At 35.2% G+C, this 26,493-nt stretch overlaps 1 long non-coding RNA gene across 1 annotated transcript in view; it reads right to left on the reverse strand.

The window, feature by feature from the left end:
- Positions 1-872: 872 nt before the first annotated feature.
- LOC127538060 (uncharacterized) overlaps positions 873-26,493 on the reverse strand; it is a 96,606-nt gene continuing 70,985 nt past the window's right edge. The window contains exon 3 of the long non-coding RNA XR_007947669.1: positions 873-2,165. This is a non-coding gene — a long non-coding RNA (uncharacterized LOC127538060). The remainder of the gene's footprint in view (positions 2,166-26,493) is intronic.

Raw genomic sequence — 26,493 nt, forward strand, 5'->3', positions numbered from 1 at the left:
GAAGGAAGGAAGGAAGGAAGGAAGGAAGGAAGGAAGGAAGGAAGGAAGGAAGGAAGGAAAGAAGGAAGAAAAGAAGAAGGGAGAAAGGGAAGGAGAGAGAGGGAAGGAGAGAGAGAGGGAAGGAGGGAAGAAGGAAGGGAGGAAAAAAGGAAGGAAGGAAGGAATACACATGTGGAAAAGCCACTCAAGGGCATTCCTTTCCCTGCTGATGAATTCTAACCCTCTCTGGCAAACAAAGTAGAAATGAATCGAAAGGCTATGTAGCATGGGCAAGATGAAATAAAATATCTTTTAAGATCCTTCCATGCTCTAAAGCCTTTAATCTTATGTCAGACAAATTAAGTCCAGCTTTTGAAAAATATATCCTGCTTTGCCACCTTTCTGGAAGGGTTAAATAAAAACTGTGGAATTTCTGCCACCTATTTACTTCTGCACTCATATTATGCCTGTCAGAAAGAGATTGAGAATGGCCTCTCTCAGAGAGGGTCAAGGGGACCTGAGACAAGTCTCCGGGAATCAGAAAGCAGAAATAGCCACTAGGGGGCCCTAAAAGCATCTACAAGGAAGGAGACACAACTATCCTCTCCCCAACTTTTCATCTTCCCCATTTCTCTTTCTTGTCTCCAAGCCTGAAAGGGGAATCTGAAATTAGTACTTGGAAAAGACTACAGGGTGCAGTTTGGAGGCAGAGTGCTGTTATGTGCATTTGTGTTTGCATAGTGTGTGTGTGTGTGTGTGTGTGTGTGTAAAGTTTTTGGATAGGGGAGTTGATAAGGAGTGAGAATAGGGAGCAGAGACATGATTATATATGTGTATATATATATATGTATATATTTGCATGTATGACATAGGTAAATCTGTTGTATGTAAGTGCATGTTACGTGTGTGCTTGTGTGAATATACACACAACTAAGAAGAGCTGCAAGGCACATGTATGTGTATATACACACATGAACCTGTATGTTTACCTCCATACCTGCATGTATGTGTATATGTATGTATATTGACCCCTTATGTCCACCCCATCTCAAATAGCTGTTGTATTTTTCTATCTCTAACCACCATAATATGGGTGAGGGTTGTGTGCAGAAAATACTGAATTTAGAACAAGAAACTCTAAGAAGTCACAGACTCATTTCCTACACAACTGTGATTAACTAACTCAACTTCTCGGTGCCTCATTTCTTCAGCTCTAAAGTGGGATGGATAGCCTATGTAATACCTATTTCACAGAATTTTTGGTGAGTTTTTGTAGTAGTAATGATAATAAGAGTCTCAGAATCTGAGAGTTGGAAGACACCTCAGAGACCAGCATGCTAAAGCCAAGAGTTAATAATTTATTCAGGAAGCTAAGTGGAAAGCATTGGCAATTTTTGTTTGTTTATTTTTAAATAGGGGAATGATGCGGTCATAGTTATAATCTTAAAGTAATAACGATTCCTTTGATTTTCCTATTAGTAGCTATTTTGAGAAGTAGCACGGCATAGTATCTGCCACTGGACTCAGGAAAACATGGGTTCTAGTACAATCTGTGACCTTTATTGGCTGCATAAATCTTTTCTTCTCTATGTCCTCCATCATCCCCTATCACAGCCCCTTAAAATTATAACAGCTTCAGGACTCTCCTGAGCCTCCTTTCTCTGTAGATGATTTATTATTTATTTAGCCATCTATTGATGATTTCATTAACTCCAAATGACTCAAATGTCATCTCAAAGCAGAAGAATCTAAGATCTATTTATCACACCACTCCCTCATGACCAACCCTCATGACCATGCTTATTGGACTTCATCATCTGATGATCAACTGATCATCCTCTAGGCATCTCAAATTCAACATGTTCCCTACATTAGTATTTATACTTCTCCCTAAACCATCCCCCTCTTCCTAACTTGTCTATTTTTGTTCAAGGGACTCAGGTTTGTAAACTCAAGGTCATTTTCAACTCTTCCTTTTTTTTCATCACTCATATTCATCCAGGTGCCAAATTTTGTTAATTTTACCTACAAAGGATCTTTATTTATACTATATATATATGTGCTAAGGCAAATGGAGTTAAGTGACTTGCCCAGGGTCACACATCTAGGAAATGCTAAGTTTCTGAGATCATTTTTGACCTCAAGTCCTCCTGACTTCAGGGTTGGTGCTCTATCCACTGTACCATCTGTGGTGTGATAAAAAACAAACAAACTAAAAATCAAAAAAAAAAAAAACAACAAAAAAAAAACCAATGATTTAGTAATATCAACTAAGCAACTGCAGTGTTTCCATCTTTCCTATAGGACAAAAACCAAGTTCTTTTGTTTGTCACTTAAAGACCTTCTCCATTTGATTTGAACCTAACCTCCTAGGCTTATTACATACTATTGTAAGTGATGCACTGTGCATTCTAATTTGCTTTTCACCACACAACCCATTCTTCCTTTTCTAGGTGAGCCTTTGTCCCAGATCTTTTCCCAAACCCTGGAATATGATCTCTCCTCATCTCTGCTCATAGAATTTTTTAGCTTCCTTCAAGACTTAGCTCAAATACCAATCTATAATCTGATCGCTTATATCCTGCTAAGCGGATAAGGGAAATGAAAAAAAAAGAGTTTAAATAGTTTTGGGTTTTTTTAAACAAATTGTAAATTACACGTGTAAAAGGTTTGGTTTATGTGCAAATACGTAATAATTTTCTTGTTCATGTTGTTTTGAAATATCCTGAAAAGTCTCAAAGCAATATGTGTGGTGAAATTATAAAAATAATAAGACTATTAAACAGTGAAAAAAAGAAAAAAAAAAACAATCCAGAATAGAGGTCTATCTTGTCTTCTCCTCACCTCAAAGTTGTAGCATCTTTTGTCCAGAAATCACTTTATATATCATTTGTATGTGTACACTCTCTCCTTCTCTCCCTCCCTCCTCCTCCCTCCCCATCCCTCTCCTCTCATCCTTTCCCCCTCTTCTTTCCTTCCTTCCTCCCTCTCTCTCTCTCTCTCTCTCTCTCTCTCTCTCTCTCTCTCTCACTCTCACTATAAATAGTGGAAAAGATGGTAGCATTGCTAGAGGCAGTTTGCTTACTGGGTAGTACCCTACCCCAATGAAATCATTAGTCTAAGACCTATCCCTGTGTCTTACATATGCTGTATACAGTATGCTCTTGTTATATCTGCTTTTTCAAATAGGAACTGTTTCACTTCATCATCAGATGCCCACTGCTTAGCCCGGGGCCTAGTGCATCGTAGTATCTTAGGAAATATTCTTTGACTATAATTAGCAGCAGAATGAGGTATGAAACTCAAGTCTTCTCTGTCTTCTCTATTAGGTGTGAATCTAGGTAGGAATAAATAGTGGAAGTAGACAAAAGAGCATGTAAGATAGCACCGTTGTGCTAGCTAATGGCCAAAAGAGAGTTAAGAAACTCTTTGCTATTGGATTAATTATAAGGTATTGAAAAAAATCACCAAATGAGTGTTAATGGATGGATGATGCAAACGTAATTTAGCTAAAGCACAAAAGTAGTGGAGAATAGAGACATTAGTCTAGTAATGGGAACAAAGCCCTGGTTTCTTCACTGAATGGAAAATATTTTATATTGAAGTCATGTGCATTCTCCAGACAAGACTCAAGCATTCGCAAATTAACTTCCGAAAGACTACTAAACACACACCTCAGAGCCAGGATGCTAATGAGAACAAATCTAGCTTTAGATGAGGAATTCCATCACTGACAAAAGAGAGTTATTGCCTCACCACTGTAAATGTCCAATAAGGTAAAACCTTCCCAGGCATCCAACTCACAGAACAATCTGTGACAACGTGAGCAATTCATGAGCCAACTAGCCACCAGAAACAGTATATCACAAGGAAACTGGAAGAGAGTAAAATCCAGTAGGGATGCTATTAAGTCTTCTTTAATGCTCAGCCCCAAATAAAGCTGAAAAATTACATAGGAGATATGTGAGATGATAGGGTTCATCAATAAGGAAACTGAGGCCCAATGAGAGGGAAATTCCCATGGGGAAATCACTAGAGAATAATTATAGAACAGAGAGCCTCTGCTTTCAATTGCATTATTCTTTCTGCTATAGCACATTGTCTCTTAATTGAGGCAATATCATTAAGTGGTGATCAAATACATAAAATATTTAAATTTTGATATATACTCTATAATCCAATATAACAGTGCTTCTAATAATGCAGTCTCCTTCAGTAGAATGTAAGTGTCTTGAGGGCAGGAGTTATTTCATTTTTGGCTTTATATCACAATATATAGAATGGGACCTTGCACACAGTAGGTACTTAATGAATACTTAACAGTTTATTGAATGATTATTCCAGGTCATACACTTACAGTGTGAGAAGCTTGCAATCTCACCATTCTCTAAAAAAAAAATTGTCATAAATTTTGCCACCTTTCTAGCATGTTGTACCTGTGTCATTGATTACCTGAGCTCATGTGCATTATATATATATATATATATATATATATATATATATATATATATATATATATATATATATACATTAAATTTCAGCTTGTTACATTGAGCTCATTACTCTAACCTATAGATATCATTTTGTCTCCCAAAGTTTCTATTCAATGTATTAGCTATCCCACCTAGTTTTATCATTTGCAAATCTTATAAGCGTGGCAAGTGGGTTTCAATCAATCATGTAATTTACTAAGCACTTATTATATACCAGGCACCCTAATGGAGATCTAAAGACAAAAGAGAAAGCAAGAAAAGCTCCTGTAGAAGGTCAGGCATTCCTAATTTAACAAACACCATTAATCACTCTTTGTGTACTAGGAAATGAGATAGTTGGATAGTATAAATTTTTTTAAAAAAAGGCAAAACTCCAGCCCTTCTGTGGCTTAATCTATTCAGTGATTAAAATTTTGGAGAAAAATAAAAGTATCAAAGAGAGACACGCATGACAATTCTAGGAACAAAACTCAGCTGAAAAAAAAGTATTTATGAAGCACTTCTTTAAAATAGGCAAGGCATCTCATTTTGTATTGATGCAATCTATTCATCAACATCTTTTGGGTCAAGTAATTCAACCAGTTCTGGATCTATATAATCATTTCATCCTCAATTATAGCATCTATTGTATTCACAAGGAAATTGCTAAAGAGATTGTCAAATTCCCTGCTGAAATATAAGCATGTAGTGTAGTAGTATAAACCCTCTTTTTTTAAGTCACAGGTGCTGGGAGTAGCTTCTGAAAACTGTTGACTTTTCCCTTCAGTCCTTCGTTTTTTTTTTAGTCTTTGAGAGTTAGCATGAGGTAATTTGCATAACCGAACCCAGCTGACCCAAAATGAAAACAGAAAGAGGAAAGACAACTAGAAAGAGAACAGGAATACCTGCTTTGAAAAACTCCAAAAGATTCAGTGGGAAATGCTGATGTGAGATGATAACATCAGCCAAAAGAAGCCATCATTCCTGCTGGGAGCAAAGGTATGGAGCAGTTGGAAATGAACTATCAGGAGCAGAGATGATGGCACAGTCAGCCATCAAAGAGATTAAAGTGACTTGAAAGAATAACTCCTTGCATAGGACTGGCATGGAAGACCAAGTTCCATAAAACCCCACCCAACATAGTAATACAAATAATGGGAGATTAATAGGCCTTTGGGTGGGAGGCTATTGGATTGAAGGAGTAGGATGAGGAATTACTTGAAACATTATGGATTTCAAGATGACTCATGATTCTGCTTCATAATTTAAATAAAACGGTTTTAGACTCTAGACCTTGTAAACCTAAGTGTTTATAAGAAGAGATGGTGAATTATCCTGGAGAAGTGCCCCATTCTGAAGTTCCCACATTCTTCTTGGACAAGGGCACTGAGACAAAGAAGTGAGAAGTTCCCAACATATGTCTGGGTATAGGCTGGTTTCAGAAGGAAGTCTCTGACATAAAAGTGACACTAATGCTCTTCTGTTTCCTTAATCTATTAACCCCGTTAAAAGAACAAAAAAGAAGGAAAGAAGGAAGGAGAGAGGGAGGGAGGGAAAGAAGGAGGAAGAGAAGGAGGGAAAAAAGAATTTTTATTTAGTCTAGTTTGGCATATTCTTAATAAATCTATAGTGATCACTGCTACTTCTTTAAGAATCTGAGTGTCTGTCCCTTAATTACATTCTATGTCTTTTTTTTTCCTCTGAGGCAATTGGGGTTAAGTGACTTGTCTAGTATCACACAGCTAGGAAGTACCACTGTACCACCTAGCTGCCCCCCTTAATACAGTCTAGTACTTTTGCATGAATCAAAGTCAAGCACACTGCTCTCTATATAGAGAATTTGTTTTATTGAAAATCTTTTTTTTTAATGTCAATCTCTATCTATCTATCTAAGTCCTATAGTACTTCCACCATTTTCCATGGTCTTCCAAAAGTCATCACTCCACAATTACAGCCACAAGTTCTTTCACTTCCATAAATAATTTATCCTCCCTGGTCTGATGAAATCCTTTATAGCTAGATTTTCTTGCCCTAGAGCCTCACTAATCTTGAACTACAAATGCCTCAACTATTTCTATTTTATCTTGCCAAGAATGAACATCAATTATAAATAATTTCCATTATCAGTAAAAAATAAATTCAGATAGTATTTCCATCAATTCTCCCCATTTAAAAAAAATGAAATTACATAGCCAAAGAAGAACTAGAGTACATTTAGGAATGCAAAATGGATAATTTTGATTATATTAAGTTAAAAAATTTTTGTATAAATAAAACCAATGTAGACAAGATTAGAAGGGAAGAAATGAACTGGGGAAAATTTTACTTCCAAGGATTCTGATAAAGGCCTCATTTCTAAAATATATAGAAATTGACTCAAATGTATAAGAATTCAAGTCATTTTCCAATTGGTAAGTTATCAAAAGATATGAACAGACAATTTTCAGGTAAAGAAATTGAAGCTATTCCTAGTCATATGAAAAGGGTTCTAAATTATTCTTGATTAGAGAAATGTAAATTAAGACAACTCTGAGGTACCACTATACAACCTTTCAGATTGGCGAAGATGACAGGAAAAGTCAATGATGAATGTTGAAGGGGATGTGAGAAAACTGGGATACTGATACATTGTTAGTGGAGTTGTGAACTAATCCAACCATTCTAGAGAGCATTGGGAACTATGTCCAAAGGGCTATCAAATGGTGCATACTCTTTGATCCAGCAGTATCTTTACTGGGCTTATATCCCAAAAAAAAATCACACAAGAAGGGAAAAGGACTCACATGTGCAAAAATGTTTGTAGCAGCCCTTTATATAGTGGCAAGAAATGAGTATATGCCCCTCAATTGGAAAAAAGCTGAATAAGTCATGTTATGTGAATGTTATAAAATATTGTTGTTTTATAAAAAATGATCAACAGAATGATTTCAGAGAGGTCTGGAGAGATTTATATGAACTGATACTAAATGAGGTGACTAGAACTACACAGCAACAGCAAGATTATACAATCATCAGTTCTAATGGACATGGCTCTTTTCAACTGTGAGATGACTCTGGCCAGTTCCAATGATCTTGTGATGAAGAGAGCCATCTGGACCCAGAGAGAGAATTGTGAGGACTGAGTATGAATCACAACATAGTATTTTCCCTTTTTTATTGTTGTTACCTTACATTTTTTCTTATTTTTTTTCTTTTTGATTTGATTTTTCTTGTGCAGCATGATAATTGTGGAAATATGTATAGAAATATCACACATGTTTAAATATATATTGGATTACTTGTCATCAAGGGGAGGGGATGGGGATAAGGGAGGAAAAAAATTTGGAACATAAGTTTTGCAAGGGTGAATGTTATCTATGCAGATGTTTTGAAAATAAAAAATAAACATGTGGTATATATTTCCATGCAAAAAAACAAAAACAAAAACAAAAAAAAATTGAAATTATCTTAAGTTCTGTAGCATTTTTTCCCCTCCTTGCTCTGTTCCTGACTCACTGGATTTTTTAAAAAGCATGCTTTTACTACTGTTTCATTGCACTTTCTCAGTGCCAGAATCCTCTTCACCTTGTTTCAACCTACCAAGCTTTCTACCAATGTGGACTATTTCTCTGTAAAGCCAATAGCCCTTTGGTGAGTTCCTCATGGAGCCTTCATTTTGTGTAATGATTCAGAATAGCTTTTCTGGACTTCAAAATTATGAGATCACAACAGGTATCTTTATCTCCTCTCTATTGCCATCAATTTTTACCTTCCTCTTCTATGTTTTCTTCCCCTATTAGAATCTAAGTTTCTTTCCTTCTTTTTGTATTAGTACTTCTAGTACTTAATCCAATGCCTGCCACATTGTTGTTCAGTCCTGCTCACCTCCTTAGGACATCATGTGGGGTTTCCTTAGAAAACATCCAGGAGTGATTTGCCATTTCCTTCTTCAGTGGATTAAGACAAATAGACATTAAGTGACTTGCCTGACACAGCTGAGTGTCTGAAGCTGGCTTTAAAATCAGGTCTTCTTCACTCCAGGCCCATCACTCTATTCACCGAGCCACCTAGTTGTCCCTCCCTGGTGCATAATAAATGCTTTAAAAATTATTGTCTTCTTATTTTCTTTCTTCCCTTCCTCTCTTCTTCCTGGTTTCTTTTCTTTCTTGTTTCTCCAGGAATTTATCATCCACTTCCTCAGGTTTTTTTTTTTTTTTTTAAACTATACTTCTACAATATCACTGCTTTTTCTCTTTTCTTTGAGTCACATACTAATGTTTTCATTAGACTTCTCACCTCTTGTTCCTGAGGATTCACAGTGGAATGCATCTTCCTGATATGCAATGCTACTCCATCATTCCTCTTATCTAATCTACTCCTTTGAATAAGTTATTGCTACATTGAAGTCTTGTATCTCTCTGTGTCAACAAGTCTCTGTGTTCCCTTTGAGTTTTAATTCTCTTTGTTTTAAGATATCTCATTTTGTTGCAAAAGTTACTTGTCTGCAATCATCTAGCTATTTTGTGACAGAGGCAGAATTAAATACATCTCCTGACCTAATGGTAGGTGTTCTTGGATCTAAACAGAAATGCCTTCTTAACTATAGATTACGTAGAGGCTAAAATAATCACCTTTAAGGGATACTGCAGAGGAGGATCTTCCCTGAAATAGAAAGTGACTATAAATGATTTTGAAAAGACTTATGACTCTAAAATCTTGGCGACTAAAGAGTTATGACTATGGAAATAGGAGAACAGGCTTTTGGGGGTAAATTCCATTGAACAAAGACTTGTAAGCATACATTTATCTGAAGTCTGACAAATTTAATCAAAAGGACTTTAAATTAAAAAGAAAACAAACCATAGAAATGGATTGGTGTATCTCTAATAATTTAGAAATTTTGTATGTAGTTACAATTTAGGAAAGTTAGTAGTAAAAAATGTTCAGAAATTCAGAGGAGATGAAATTCAACATAGGAGATAACAATAAGAACCACGGCCTCAGGTGAACCAGGAACAATTGGAGAGTTGTTGGGAATAGATTCATGGTGATTTTTGAGGCAAATGTGGGGAAAAGAGAATTGGAAAAGGGTATAGATCACTGGTGGGCTGCATAATCAAGAATGTTTTAGGGAGATTCCCCACCATGGGGCAGTGTCCTTTCTGACATCTGAAATAATTGGCATTGTTCTGGGAGTAAGGCACAATAGGGAAAAAAGAAATCCCATGGTCCTACAAGGCTGTGTCAGAAACTGCTAGAGAGGGGAGACTAGAATAGATAGCTTCAAAGTTTTGATTGCAGGAGGAATAGAGAGAATAGAGAGAGGCTAGATAATTATATATTTCATGAATCAGAGACTAAGGGTCTAGAGAAAATGGATAATGAAGATAATGAAAGAATTCTTTTTTTTTGAAAAGACATGCAAAAATGAAATAAAAATTAAAAAACCCTAATGAACAGGATTACTTAAAGGGGAAGGAAGGAAGGGGAAATCTACCTGATTGAAAAGAGAAGGAGAAGGAAGATGGAAGAATTCTATAACCAGATAAAAGCAGGAGAAGAAAAGCAACTAATAAGCAAAACCTAAAAATAATGGGATAACAAATGAGAATAGGGTGTTAGAAATTAAGGGAAAAGATTTAGTGGGAGTACAATCACTTTTTAAAAATTTAAAGTAAAATAACTTAAAAAAAGTTCTAAATTTACAATAGAAGAGAAAAAATTATAATTTGGAAAAATAGTGAGACCTCTCTAACTTCAAATGTGAATGGATTAAAAAATCCAATAAAATGAAAAAGAGGAAGAGATTAAGAAAAATCTTATATTCTATTACTTTTAAGAAACACAACATACAGGGCAGGTAGGTGGCATAGTGGACAGAGTACCAGCCCTGAAAACAGGATGACCTGAGTTCAAATTTGGTCTCAGACACATAATACTTCCTAGTTGTGTGACCCTGGGTAAGTTGTTTAATCCCAATTGCTTCAGCAAAAAAAAAAAAAGAAAGAAAAAAAAAGAAAAAAGAAACACAATAAATGACAACAACAAAGACATACACAGAGTAATACTGAAGGAATGGGAAAAAAAAATATGATGTATAAAGTAAATCCAAAAAAAAGGAGTTGCAATTTTTCTATCTGACAAAATAGAAAGAAAAACTCAAAATATAAATAGGCATAAAAAGGAAACTGCATTATGCTGAAAAGAGTCATAGACAATAAATCAATATCCATAATAAATCTATATGCTTCAAATGCTCTACCACTCAAATTCATGACATTATCTGAACTAGAAGAGGGCACAGATAGTAACACAACAGTAATAAGAGATTACAAAATCTTTCTGTTTTGGATAATTGTAACAAAGACATATAAAAGGAAAAATGTGAAACTGAATACATTGTGGGAGAAATTATGCATAAAATACTTTTAGAATCTTTTAAAATATGATTGCAAGCAAATACATATATTTCTCAGTACTTTTTAAATTGGCCAGATACTAGGGCACAGAGACATCACAAACAAATTAAAAAGGCAAAAATAGTTAAAACATGCCTTAGAGATCATAATGAAACATATATAGTAATTGGTTGAAGGACCACAAACAAAAGTTACAAATCCAAATGGAGATTTAATAATGCAATTCTTAATAATTAGTGGGCCAAAGGATAAAGCATAGAAACAATTTAACTCTGTAAAAGAAAATGATCATGATGAAACAACATACCAAAATGTCTAGAATGAATTACAGCAATACTGAAGGGGGGAAATTCATGTCCCTACTAACACAAATTAACAAGATAGAAAAATAGAGGATTAATGAAGTGAATATAACTTTAAAAATTAAAAGACAATAAATAGACAAGCCTAAATAAACACCCTCCCCAAAAGGAAATATTAAAATAGTGGGCCAACAGATAAATTACAAACAACAAATAAAAAGCCCCATGGACATGATAAATAACATTAAAAATCATTTCTTCAAAAAGACAAACAAAATTGATAAATCCTTAGCAATCTAAATTATTTATTTATTTATTTATTTATTTGCTGGTACAATTGGGATTAAGTGACTTGCCCAGGGTCACACAGCTAGGAAGTGTTAGTAGTCTAACTTAAAATAAAGAACAGAAAATCAAATCAAACCAATAAAATATCAAATGGGCAAGGATAAATTTCAATAAAACAAGAAGGAAAATTAAAACGTATTGTGCAGTTATGTAAGCAAAACTTAGAACAAAAAGAAATAGAATATCTTCAGAAATATAAAATACCTAAACTTTCAGAAGATCAAAATGAGATCTTAAATAACCCAATGTCATTAAAAGGAACTGGATCTATCTGTAAAGAAAATACCAAAATGAAGGGACAACTTCTGATACTGATGAACTCATAATAGAATTCCATTACACTTTTGGTGAACAATTAGTCCCCACAGTTCACAAATTCCTCTGGAAAAGTAAGGAAGTACTCCACTAGAATTCTTTTATGAGATAAATATAGCTCTGATACCTGAACCAAAGAAAGAAAAAACACAGAAAAAAAAATTATAGGCTTCCATCATTAATTATTAATTAATTAAACAAAATCATGTTTAAAAGACTACAGAGCTGAAAAATTAATCAGTATAACAAAGTGGGATTCATCCTAGAAATACAGAGATTATAACATTAAAAAAAAAACAATCAACAAAACAACCATCTGAAAAGTAAAGATATCCAAACTGCATGATCATCTCAATAAGATATAAAGGAAGTTTTGACAACATACAACACTCTTATGGCTGGAAACCCAATAGAATATAGATGTAGAAGGGACATTTTTAATATAATAAAAGTCTTTGTATCTACAATAAATCAAACAACAAGACAATTCTGAAGGATGTATAATGAAAAATGCTACCCAACTCCAGAAAAAGAACTGATGAAGTCTGATTGCAAAGTGAAGCATCTTTTAAAAAGAAAATTTTATTATTCTTGTTTTTTTCTTGTCTTTCTTTTGCAACATGTCTAATATGGAAAAGTTTTATATGACTGAACTGTGTCATCTGTATTGAATTTCTTGCCTTCTCAAGCAGAGGAGAGGGGAGGGAAGGAAAGAACTCATATTTCAAAAAAATGAATGTTAAAAAAATTGTTTACATATAATTGAGAAAAAAATTAAAAATAAAGGTAAAAACAAAAAAACCCCAGCATTTGTATATAATAAAAACAAAATACAATGAAGCGATGATAGAATGGGAAATGACATTCTAAATAACATGTGATCTGGTTACTGATCCCCCCAAAACACACAAAAGAGTTGTACAAATGCAATGAAAATTTCAGTGGGTGTCTAAGATATGAAAAGACATAGTTAACCATTTATCTTGTCTAACATCATCATTTGATAAACCAGGAATTTGAGCACATAAAGGTTATATGATTTTTTTCAAGGTCTCTCAGAAAATGAGTAGTAGACTGAATACCAAGGTAATTCTGAAGGTCTTCTTATGAAAAATGCTATCCAAATCCAGAGAAAGAAGTGATATAGTCTGAATGCAGAGTGAATCATACTTATTTTATTTTCTTTATTATTTTGGCTTTTATTTTCTTGCAATATAGCTAATAAAAATGTCTTGCAGAACTGCACATTTGTAAACTATGTCAAATTGCTTACCTTCTCCAAGAGGGGAAAGAGATGAAAATATATATATATATATAGAATTCAAAATTTTGTGGAGGAAAGAAAGCACCAAATTCCTTAAAATAAGAAATTTCCCAAAATGGAATGTCCATCTCGAAAAGTTATATGTTCTCTTTTATCAAGGATCACCTAGCAGAGGTTGGGTAATCATTTTGTTATTGTTGTTATACTGAAGGTTCCTTTGATATAAAGGTTGGAACAAATGATCAGTAAGAACTCTTTTTCAACTCAAGTTTTATGATTCTGTGATTTTTGCAAATAGTAAGAGCAGCAGGTGAGTGTTTTGTCATAGAAATCAGGGAAAGAGAGACATTCAAGAAGATGCTTATAATAATTTCAAAAACTATAGAGACATTAATGAGGATGACAACTAAGAACGGACCATTGGATGGAATGACCAGATCATGAGTGTGTTTGGGGAGTATCATATTCCTATTCATTGGTAGGTTGGTCATAGTGGAGAATTTTGGGCCTATGATAAGTTTTGAAGATCATTGAGTAAGATGTAAAAGGTATTGGAAATTATATAAAGAGAAAATGGTCACATTGATGAAATCATAGGTCTTTGAAAGACTAAAATCATATCGAGTTAGTGCTGAGATTCAGTATGTTTGAAATTATTCCTCATCTTTCATCCCATACCCATTTCTTTTTCTTCTCATGTAAAGATACACACACATATGTATGCATGTATATACACATATATATTGAGAGAGAGTATACAGAGGAAACATTTTTTTCTTCTAGAGGCCTAGCAATGAAAGAAAAGAGATAGGGTTAAAAGGAGAAGGAATAGCAACATTAAGTGAAATTGTTTGCAAGAGGACATGTGACCATGTGGTCAGAGCTGAAGGAGACTTTTGGAGATGGAGACCAAGCACAGGATTTATCCTTCAAAACAAAGAGGGAGAGTTCTTTTGAGGTGGCAGGAAAGAAGGAATTCTAGGAGAGATGGATCTTATGGAAAAAAATTTAAAAAATTAGTATGAAAATGAAGAAACAAGTATAGGTACATTTCTAATATTTTAGAAAACCTTGATGAAATAGAAAATGCTGTTAAAATTCCAGAAGAAATTGTAGGAATAGGTAAAAGTGGGGGCTTGAAAGAATTAGAGGAGAGTTGAAAATTGCCAATATCTCCATATTCAAATTCAAAAGGCATAGGATTTACAATTGGAAGGGGCTTTATCAGAGATTATCTTGACTAATATTCTTAATTTAAGGACAAGAAAAATATGCTGAGCAAGGAGTTGACTCAGTATAGATTGTCTGTATCCAAGGCTAGAATTCTTTCCACTAAACAATATTGCCTCATGGAACTAACAAAGAACATTGTCTTTTAAGGAAGGTCCATCTGATATGAGAGAACTTGAATTTAAAATAGGGCAGTTATAACATATATAGGACTGCTTGCCATCTAGGGGAGGGGGTGGAGGGAGGGAGGGGAAAAATTGGAACAGAAACGAGTGCAAGGGGTAATGTTGTAAAAAAAATTACCCTGGCATGGATTCTGTCAATATAAAGTTATTATTAAATAAAATAAAATATTAAAAAAAAAACTATTCAAAATAAAAAAAAATAGGGCAGTTAGCTCCATGGTATTCTCAAATCTACCCAAGCAATATTCTATTGTGGTGTTTATCTATTCTACTTGGCAAGTTGTCTAATTAAAGATTATCTATATGCTCTCTTGGTAATCTTGGCTTTTGAAAGGGCCTCTCTATATACTGGTGACCTAACACTGGCAGAATAGCCTGTTTTATCCACCTGTCTAAGTTCCGTTCTTCCAAACTTTCCCTAGGACCAATTCATGTCCTAGAAAAGGAAAAGAATAGGCTCGTAGAACCACAGACTTAGAAACAAAAAAGAACCAGAGGTTCTTTCGGTGAAGTTCCTCCCTCTAATTTTATAGGTGAAGAAATCAAGGCTAAGATGGATCATATGGCTTGTCCATGATCACATAGCTAGTAAGTGTCTAAAGTGAGATGTTTCCTAATTTCAGATCCAGCACTCTATATATTACAACATGATTTCCTAATATGTCTCATATTAGGACATATGGATCATATGGCATATAAGGAGTCATGTCAATAGCTCTCTTGAGTCAGCTTTGCTGTTTGTTCTATTTTAGATGAAGACTTCTGACCAGAGGTAGAATTCAAATAACAGGGGCCAATTAAAATATTTGTCTACAGATGTGCATAACTAAATGAGGGAGCTTGAGAAATGAAAGTGCCATGCCTTCATTAAAAACAGATCATGTCCTTGATTAGGTTTTGCTGAACTATCCTCTCCCCACACAACAAGTTTCTTTTTAAAAATTATTTATTATGAGCGAGGAATCTCTGAGACCAGAAAGAGGAGGGGAAATGCTGTATTGAAAATTTTATGTGACATAAAAAACAAAGGATATTAATAAAATTATTTAAAGATAAAGGCAAGGGGCAGATATATTAACTTAATTTCCTTTGTATGTTCTTGTGGGGGTTTTTTGCCAGGCACTAGATCAGAGAAATGTTATAAACAAAGCTTATCTAGATTTTAGCAAAGAGGGAAATGTTGCACATTCTCCATTGGGACAAAATAGAAAGATGTGGAGTAGCAGATAATAGGGTTTGTTGGTTATAGAATTTCATAAATAAATTATCATGCCCAAAGAATAGTCATGATTTTGTTAGTGCCCATCAGGAGGGAGGTCTCTAGTGATGCCCCAGGAATCTGTTCTTTTCAACATGATTATCAATGAAAGTATTAAAGTATCAAAAGAAGAGAAAGCATAATTTTATTTGGTAGAAGATGTGATATTAGATGGAATAATTAATAGTTGGATAATAAAGTCAAGAGAGAAAAAATATTTCAATTGTTTCAGAACAAAAGTCAATAGAAAAGAGCTCTTGTACACAAGGAGACTTAGAGGAGACATGCTAGCCATCTTCAAGTATTAGAAGTGCTGTCATGGGAGAGGGACTAGAATTGATCAATCACAACCTAAATAGGGTCAAGAAGAGACAAAAGGAGGGGGAAAGAAGGAAAAAAAAGATGGAAAGAGGGAAAGGGCCAAGGCAAATTGGAAGTTGAAGAAAGGCAGATTTTTTCTAAATTAAAAAAAAAAACCTTTTTAATAATTAGAACTGAATGAAAGTAGAATGAGTTATCTTGGGAGTTATTTGAAGTTTTTAAAGGAAAAGCTAAATAAATATACATCAGCAATGAAGTAATTTTTGGACAGAGTAGATTATATGGCCACTTGTGTCCCTACTGTGAGTATAGAAATGATTCGACAGGGCTTGAGAAAATATAATGGATAAAACTTAGTGATTGTTTGACTGGGATGGTGGGAAAAGGGGGAAGAGTCTAGGACTCCCCAACCAATCACTCTGTCATTATATGATGCATTTACTTATCTGTGAACTTATTCTATCACTTTAGTTGTGGATGTTTCTTCAGGACAGCAACTTTGTCATTGTGTTTTTGTATCCCTTATCTAGCCTAGATCATGGGATGCATCTAATAATGCTTGTTTATTGATTTATTGTCTGACTATAATGTAAAGTTTTTGAGATTATGTATTGCCTCACTTTTTTTCTTTGCATCTCCCCCCCCCCATGCCTAGGCTAGTGCTTGATAACACTAAGCATTTAACAAATGGTTGTTGAGTGGTTAAGAGAATTGCAGGATTTGGAGCTTACCCATGTTTCCCAATCTTGACTGGACAGTAGAATAAAAATGATCATGTCTTAGGAAAGGAAATTGACAAATTGAGATGCATTCAAAGAAGAATAACTAAGATGTGAGAGAGCAGAGGTGACGAGATGCAAGTATCTGGGCATATTTAGCATAAATAAGAGAAGACTTTAGGAGAATATAATATGGGTCTCCTGGTTCTTGAATGTTTGTCATTTAGAAGGGATATTAGACTTGCCCTACTTGGAATTAAAGAACAGAGCTTGCAGCAGTGGGCAGAAATTACAGAGCATTAGATATCATTATTATGTAGGGAAAGTAAGATATTAAATAAATAAGTGTTTGTTGAATGAATTAATGAAGGACCTAGAGCTATCCAGAAGTGGAATAAATGGTAATGTTCTACATTAGCTGGTAAGCAAATCTCCATTATCTTTTCCATTGCTGAGGAAAAGTGGTCCATGACACATTTCACTAAAAATAGTCTCTGAGTCGCCTTCTTAAGGAATCTAGGCAACATTTCTGGCCTGATTTCCCAAGGAAAGTAGGGAGTTTCTCATCAAGGAAAATCTTCAAGCAAATGCCAGATGACCCCTCTCTTTAGAGATTGTAGAGGATATTCCCCTATAAATATGCACGGTAGACCAGATGAGGCTCTGCAATTTGATGGTACAGTGGATAGAGCACCAGGCATGGAATCAGGAAGACTCCTCTTCCTGAATTCATATCTGGACTCAGACACTTACTGGCTGTGTGACCTTGACAAGTTACTTCCTTGTCTGCCTCGGTTGCCTCATCTGTAAAGTGAGCTGGAGAAGGAAATAGAAAACCATTTTAAAATCCTTGCCAAGAAAACCCCAAATGGGTCACAGAATGGTGGACACAACTGAAGCAATTGATCAACAAGGGGATCTCTGAAGTTCCTTTCAACACAGAGATTCGATAATACTTTGATTCTTTGATTTTAGTTTCTTGTTTGTTACAGAAGAGAAGAAAATTTTAATTTACATGTTACAGCAGTAGTTTATACAATTCATTCAATAAGTATTAACTAAGGGCCAATATATAAGTTTAGTACTATGATGGGCAATGATGACACCATGGTAAAAATCCAACACTCATTGTTCTTAAGGAGCTTACATTCTTTTGAGGCAGAGGATGAGGTTTTAAAGGACATCTTCATCATTTCCTTGGTGGAAATTTATAACTCTTGACTGGGTCATTAAGGTCACAACTTATTCTAGAAGGTCATTATTAATTGCTCTCATCTTTCCAAACTACAGTCAAGATAAACTAGTCTTCTGCCTGTTGCATACATCCAGCACCCCATCCACTCTTTGGGTCTCAGCACTGGCTATCCCCCAAAGTTGGAATGCCTTGTCACATTTGTTTCTTATAATCTCTAGTTTCCTTCAAGACTCAGGATGGGTGCTGCTTTCTATAAAAATATTTCCCATCATTCCTTTTAACTGCTAACTGACTTCAATTTAGAATTACAGACAATATATATTTGTATGCAAATCATAGATGCTGAGAGATTCACATGCTACTTCCCCCTTATCCCATTAGAAAGTAAGCTCATTGAAAGCAGGGAAGTTTACAGCTTTCTTTTATATTCTTGGTGATACACTGTGTCTTGTTGATACACAGCATAGTAGGTGCTTGATAAATTATTGAGTTATCCTCCCCACAAAACAGTTTTAAAATTAAAAAACATTCTTTTAAATATTCAAGGACAAGTCTCATTACCACTGAAACAGAAATGCTCCCAAATTGAATAGTGACAATTAAAAACAAAAAAAGCTTGAGTCTTTAAAGCTTTATTAGCTTCTGCTTTTTTCTTTTCTCTTTTGTTCTCTTCTGTTCTGTCCAGTTCTTTCTCTTTTCTTCTTTTCTTTCTGTTCACATAGGGTATTATATCCTTGCCTGGTATAATAATGAGATGCTGCCCAAAGGAATATACATTTTGATCAATGAAACTTCCTAAGATATCTTGGGATTTAAGGACTAGATTTCTTTCTTAAAGACCATGCCTTAAACCCAAATCACTCTGGTTCTCATAGATGGACCAACAACAAGCCAAGCCCGAATTAGTAATTGTTTGAACCTAGTTGTCTCAGATTGAATTCAAATAGCAATTGTTTCTGTTTTGGCCAGAAACTCTTAGGATCTTTTCCTCCTATGTTGATTTTCTTTTAACTACTTTTTTTTTAATATATATATATATATAAAGGCCATCCTTTTCCTCATTTCTTTTTTACTTAGCCTTAATTACTGAATGGACATTGCCTCAGTCAAATCGAATCCTTATAAAGACTTCAACTTAAAAAGGCCAAGATGTCCCACTGTGTCCAGGGCTTTCTCCAGCTATTCTAATATATTCCTTACCACTGGACCCAGATGTGTCCAGAGGAGAAATTGAGGTTGATGACTTTGTAGAACCCACCCTCAATTAAATCCAATTTACTTGCATGTTCTGATGCCTGCGTCTTTTTCCAAAAAAAAGAACAACAATTTTTTATTTATATGCACGATTCCATTTTAGGTTCACAATGATTTTGGAAGAAACATGGGATGAGCAGGATTATTCCCATGTTAGTGGTCCTGCAGAGTGAAATAGATACAGGTATATTTCTAATGAAAACTGACATTAGACTCAGCTGTAATTTAACCTCGATTTGAGTGGGAATCCCCTCTACCATATTCCAATAAATGCCCATTTGGCTTTTGTTTGAAGTCATGCATTGACTAGGAAGGTTGAAAATCATCTTCGTCTAAGATAGCCTGTTTCACCAGCAGGATGATTTCAGAGAGGCTTGGAGAGACCTACATGAACTGATGCAAAGTGAAATGAACAGAACCACCAGATCATTGTACATGGCAACAAGACTATATGATGATCAATTCTGATGGCCGTGACTCTCTTCAACATTGAGATGATTCAAACAAGTTTCACTTGTGCAGTGACAAGAGAGCCATCTACACCCAGAGAACTCTCTCTGTTGTTGTTTGCTTGCATTTTTCTTTCTCAATTTTTCCTTTTCTTCTTTCTTGATCTGATTTTTCTTGTGCAACAAGATAACTGTATAAATATGTATGCACATATTGGATCTAACATGTATTTCAACATATTTAACATGTATTGTACTACTTGCCAGCTAGGGGAGGGAGTGGGGGAAAGATGGGGAAAATTTGCAACAAAAGGTTATACAAAAGTCAATGTTGAAAAAATTACCCATGCATATGCTTTGAAATAAAAAGCTTTAATAATTTTTTTTAAAGACAGCCTGTTCCAATTAGGGAGTTCTAATCATAAGGAGGCTTTTCCCCCACTCTTTATAATGGGCTGATATAGCCACCTTATTATTTCTGCCAAGATCTTTGCCCTCTGGGACCAAGAAGATATTACCACCATGACCATCACTACCATCAACCCCATCACTAACACTACTACTACCATTATCCTCATCATCAAATTTCATTTTTATAATCATAGAGCTTAAAGGCTTGCAAAGAATTTTACAATGGTATCTCATTTGATCCTCGTGATAGCCCTGTTGGGTGTGAACTATTATGAGATATATTTTTACAGAAAAGGAAACTGAGACTCAGAGAGAGTGAATAGCCTGTCCCTGATCTTCCAGATAGCAAATGTCAGAGGTAATATTCAAACCCAGTTCTCTCCAGCCTACAAATACTATGTTTTCCCTATGGCACACTATTTCGTAAAACAGTCCTTCAGATGCTGGAAGGCATATTCTCCCACTGTCATATCTTTTTCTTTTTCCAGATTAAATATATTTTAATTAACATTGTATTGAGAAAGAGATATTTAATACATATGTATATACATAAATGTCTTAATACATAAATCTAAATACAAAAAATGTGCTTACAAACACACCCATTTAAATTTTCCCAAAATGAGTTAGTTAGTGCTTTTTACTAGGTTTACATAGCCTAATGAACTCTCTTTACCTTCCAAGGTTAACTTGTTCTTTCTTTCAGAGGAGTCTTCCTTAGTTCACTTGACCTCTTCATTTATCACAGTCAACAGCAATGATTAGTTATTATACACCTCCTATATATAGGGCACATGCTGGGAGCATTCAGTAGAAAGCTTGAATCTTGTCATTGAAAGTTTTATAACTTAATTAAGGAGACAGGGCATTTGCATCGAAATATAAATAATACTCACAGACATATTGCTGTGATGGTGTTAAAAGAGTCCCAAATTCAAAGACAGGAGAACTGGATTTTTGTCCTAGTTTTACGATTGAATTATGTCATATTTCTGGGCCTTGGTTTCTGTATCTGTGAAATGGGGTGGTTGAACTAGATGGCCTTAAAGGTCCTTCCCAGCTCTGACATTTATAGTTCCAAAGTACCTCTCGTTTGATGCTGTGATTCCCAAGTTTCTCAGGGATATGATATTCTAGGTTCTAGAGTTCCTTCCATTTCTGTTCATCTGTATCCCAAGGTGAATGAAAGCTCTGTGATTCTATATATTAAGGTCATTCTCAGTTCTAACATTCAATTATTATAAATTTATATTTACCCCACTCATATCCTTCATGATTTTGTGACCTTAGGTCCCATTCTTTCATGACCTTTGTTTTTACATAGGGGAAACCTATTCTATTTAGACTCTCATAATAAAACCCATGTACTTCTTCTTATTGCTTTCATTACTCTCTCCTGGAGCTCTTTCAGTCCTTAAGTGTCATTGTGACATTGTGGTGAAATTAGATGGTCATTCTTCCCTCCCAGGCTGACCCAATATTCAATCATGCTCCAGTGATAGCTGTGAGGTCTTCTTTGTTTTAGTCCAAGAATATTGGCTGGAAGATTGAAGCTTATATAGATAGTCAATTTTGTTGACACCCAGGAATTCCATTCAAATTCATTTAAATTCATATATTAAAATTGATTGTCTCTTTCATTCATGCTGAGGTCGATAATGGGTTTTTCCCCCTCACTGTTCATTCTATTACAGCTATGGTTAGAACATTGAATTTGGAATTAGAGGATATGAGTTTGAATCTTGCCTTTACTATTTATTATATCACCTTGGGTAAAACTACTTCCACTCTCAGCGTTTCAGTTTCCGAATCTTCAAAATAAAGGATTTATTATAGACACACCCTAAGGTTCCTTCCAGTTTTAGGATCCTAAGTCTGACAACCAGACCTTAGAAAACAAGTATCTCTTTTGAATTTAAAGGTTAAATAAAATAACTAACATTAACAAAACCAGAGGACAGGTGAGATATGAATGTGGACAGTTACATGCATCCACCTCTGATTCCGTTTAACCTAAGATTATTAACAAGCCTCTGACAGCCACATGGGAAGATAGAAGTTATATACATAGGCTATAGCTTGTTACTAGTGATGAAATGGCTTAAAAAAATCCTAAAAATTCTTAAAGGTCATGGATAACCAGCAACGTAAGGGGACTGGTTGCAGAATAAGAATTAGAGACAAAAAATAAAGAGCCAGGATGGTACATCTTCATGCGTGCTAAACTAAGAGAAGGCAAATTGATCTAGTTATAGAAATCAGGTTTGACTCTGATTTCTGACACAATCTTACCAGCCTCAGTTTCCTCATCTGTAAAATGAAGGAGCTGGACAAGAGGACTTCCAGCTTCAAAGTTATGCTATTATAAATTGTTGTTTTTCAGTTGTTTTTCAGCTGTGTCTGAGTTTTCATGATTCCAGAATTTCTTTGGTAAAGACGTTGGAGTGGCTTGCCATTTCTTTTTCTAGCTCAGTGTACAGATGAGTAAACTGAGCAAACAGGGCAAAGTGATTTGCCTAGGGTCACACAACTAGGAACTGTCTGAGGTCAGATTTGAACTCACAAAACTAAGTTTTCTTCACTCCTGGCCCAGCACTCTATCCACTGCAGTGCCATCTAGCTGCTAAATAGTATAAGCTGCATTCCCTTCAGTCTAACACTGTAAGCTACAGATACTGTACAAAACAAACAGGAAAGAATAACGGAGCTGGAAGTGACATTGGAAACCACTGAGTACAATCACAGTGTTGAGAGGTTTGGGGATTTAATTAAAGTCCTCCCAAGGAGGAAGTGTCAGGGCTGAATCTGAACCTTAGTTTTCTGACTTTAAATCCAGAAATTTCCTGTACCTGATCATCCATTTCTCAGCTGCCTATAATGGATTCAGAGAAGCATCACGCTCAAAATTAAACTTAACTTTGGCACAAATTATAGATTAAGCCAAAAGCGAGAGGTTAAAAGAGGTCCCATTTTACAGTTTGAAGCACAAAGCAAGGTTGAAACCTTATTTCAAGCATACCAATTACTCCCAACCATACTTTTAAAATATACTAATTACTAAGGACTTGGGAGAGTTATTTTTATGTACAGTACCCATTCACTCATCCATTCATTCAGCACATATTTATTATGTGTCAGGCTCTGTACTCTGTGCCAGGTATATAAAAATAAAAACAAAATAGCCCCTGTTGTCTAATTCTAATCTGAAGGAGGATAGCACATACATAGATAAGTGAGCATAAATGTATATGAGGAGCATAGAATATGAATGTTGAAAGGAATCTTTGAGTATAGACTTTAAAGAAATGGAATATATTGGGAGGTGGTAAAGTCTTGATACTTGTCCTTAGCAATTTTATTCTAGTTAAATGCTGAGTCTGAATCTGATAGTATGACATTGTTACTTGTATATAGGTTCAAGACAACCTTTTAGGTTTGGATATATTTAGACACAAGGATAGAGATCATTGAATATGAAGTGCCTCCTGACTTTTAGACATTTGGCAACAGGAAAAGAAGTGGTCGATAGCTCTCATGAGAAATATCTAAATCTACGGAGAAACAGGAAACCATAGAAGTGAACCAGATTTGGAATCAGCATTTCTGTTCTAATACCTTAGCTTTGTTACCTTCTACTGGTATGACCTTGGCTAAGTCACATGAGATTCCACTGCATCTCATTTTTTCATCTATAAAAAGAGTGTGAGGATGTGTGTGTGTGGGGGGGTTGAATTAAATGGCTTTTGAGGTCCCCTCCAACTGTAAATTCTATGATCCATTCAAAAAACTCTTTTAAACACTTGGCACAGAAAACATTTTTGAAGAAACAATTTCTGAAAAAAATAATTCTCTGTATCAGCTTTCGGTTCTATTTGGAGTTTTGTTTGATCAATCATCCTTAAATATTGAATGTAATAAGTGTCATATTTCTTACATTTTCAATGGGTAGGGAAGGGGTTAGAGGGAGGGAGAAAACTTAGAATTGAAAATTTTAAAAAATGGGTTTAAAAAATTCTTACTGTGAACAATTAAGCCCTAAGTTTTGACAAATGAAGAAAAAAGCTTTGTTACAAGTTCTATTTATCATAGGTAAATTGCTGGACTAATTGTTGAAAGCTGGCTGACAAAAGAATCATAGGATGTTATAGCTTAGAAAGTAGAATGTTATAATTCAGGATGTTAGGAATTGAAGGAACCTTGGGCCAGAAAATTTCAGAGCTGGGAAGAATGTGAGAGCAGTCATACTGGGAGAGTTTTTAGAGGTCACTGGGTATAATTTCTCTCTCTTTCTCTCTCTCTCGCTCGCTCTTGCTCTCGCTCTTGCTCTCTCTCTCTCTCTGATCAGATTAGGAACCTATGATCTAGAGAGGAAAGATGATTTTCCTAAAATCACATATATAGTAAATGTCAAAATCAACTTAAACCCATGTCTTCTGGTTGAGGGCACTCCCTCATTAGCATTAAGACACAGAAAAGCAGCATGATATGGTGGAAAGAGAGGCATGTTTAGAGTTCAGAATACCCAGAAAGCATGGTAGACAAGGATCCATTGAAACAATGGAAACTTTAGCCTCAGAATGAGAATTGGGCAGGATGTAATAGTGGCTCCTTTCATTTAGATGAATGAATGCTATCGAGATAAGAGGGTAGCATCATGGGTAGAAATGTGAGTGCTGGGTACATCTGGCAAAGGGGGAGATTGGGATTTCAAAAGCCATCTGGACCTTTCAAGCTTGTCCAAAAGAGGATCCTACAGTAGAAGGAACTGAGAGATAGATCTCATCTCCCCCATCTTACAGATGAGGAAACTGAGGCCTAGAAAAGTGAAGTGGCTTGTTCAAGCTCACAGAGTTGAAAAGTTTCTAAAATAAGACTCAAATCCAGGTTTTCCTGCCCCAGGTTCAGTTCTCTATCCTTTGGATCACATTGCCTTTCAAGAATTGGCTGTCTTTTAGCTCAGTGAGTTTATTTTTGTTGGAATTATCCAAGAAGAAATTGGATGAGTATTTGTCATGAATATCATAGGGGCAAATCCTGATCTGATAAGGAATTAGATTATATAACATAATGAATATTGAACAAAGTATTATATTTGGAATCAGAGTGATATGGATTTTGTAACCAGCTTATTCCCTTCCTTTATCAGGAAGGAGACGATCCAGCTATTATCAGCCATAACCAAATCCCAGACTATCCAGTCTGTATAGAGTGATATAAGGATAGAACTCTTTATCAACTTCCATTTTATACAACTAAATTCTGAGAATCTTAACCTTTAAGATCTTTATTAATATATCTTAAGGCAAATCTGGGACCTTGGTTCCTCCTTGATCCCTCCTTCTGAGCAATCAAATCCCTCCCTAGTTCCTTCCCTTAGTGCATAGATCCTGCCTCCACTCCCCTAAGACGTTAAGAGTTATACATCCTGAAAGGCAAACCACTCTTTTATTTTTGACTGCATTGTAATGTTTGAGCCCATGAAGCTATTTTCACACAAATAAAAGAGCTCCCCTTTGTAACCTGTGATAGATGCTTGACTTGAATTCTTCAGGTTGACTTAACTGTAATCAAATCTTTTCTATGATATTTTTATATAATATTATTTTCCAATTTATGGCTCTCCCAAGTCTATTTTTATTTATTGCTCCTGGTGCCTATTTTTACCTCATCAAGAGGACTTTCATTTGTGATGCTTACTACCTATGACCCTCAGCAAGTCATTTTACCTCATTTATTCTTCCTTATATGTGAAATAAAGGAGCTGGCCTAGATGACTTCTTGGATCCTTTTCAATTGTACATCTATTCTTGGGATATTCAATTCCTAGATGCTATGATTTCAAGCTTGATGGACTTCATCAGATTATACTGTCTTTCCTTCTTATTTTAACTCAATAAAAAATTTGAAAAATAAAAACTTTTGGTGGTGAGGAAGATATATATTAACTGCTTTTTTTTTTCATTCACTCATGATGAGATGGGGATGAGCAATTGGCATGAAATAGTGAAATTGGTGTAAGCACACCAAATGATGCAGTTCGGCAGCAAGAACTCACCAGGGCTTTCTCCTTGCCAAAAACATAGGTTTATTTATGAGAAGAGGTTACAGATAAGATGAAGAGCCAATATAGGCACCGGGAGTGGTAAATATGAAAGAGATTTGGGAGAGTTATCAAAGAAAGCAATTTTAATAATTAACAATGGAAAAGACAAGTTCCCTTGTAGAACTCACAATTAATCAGGCGAAAGAAACACACTAGGAGTTGGAAGTACACCGTTGACTGGCAGGCTGAATCCTAAAGGGATTTAGCACTCTAAAAGAGTTAGCTATAATAAGGCGAAAGGCACCATGAGGCATGGGAGAGGGGAAGAGGAGAAAGTTACCACAAGGCAG

Source organism: Antechinus flavipes, chromosome 5 (genome assembly GCF_016432865.1).
Source record: "Antechinus flavipes isolate AdamAnt ecotype Samford, QLD, Australia chromosome 5, AdamAnt_v2, whole genome shotgun sequence".
Lineage (NCBI taxonomy): Eukaryota > Metazoa > Chordata > Mammalia > Dasyuromorphia > Dasyuridae > Antechinus > Antechinus flavipes.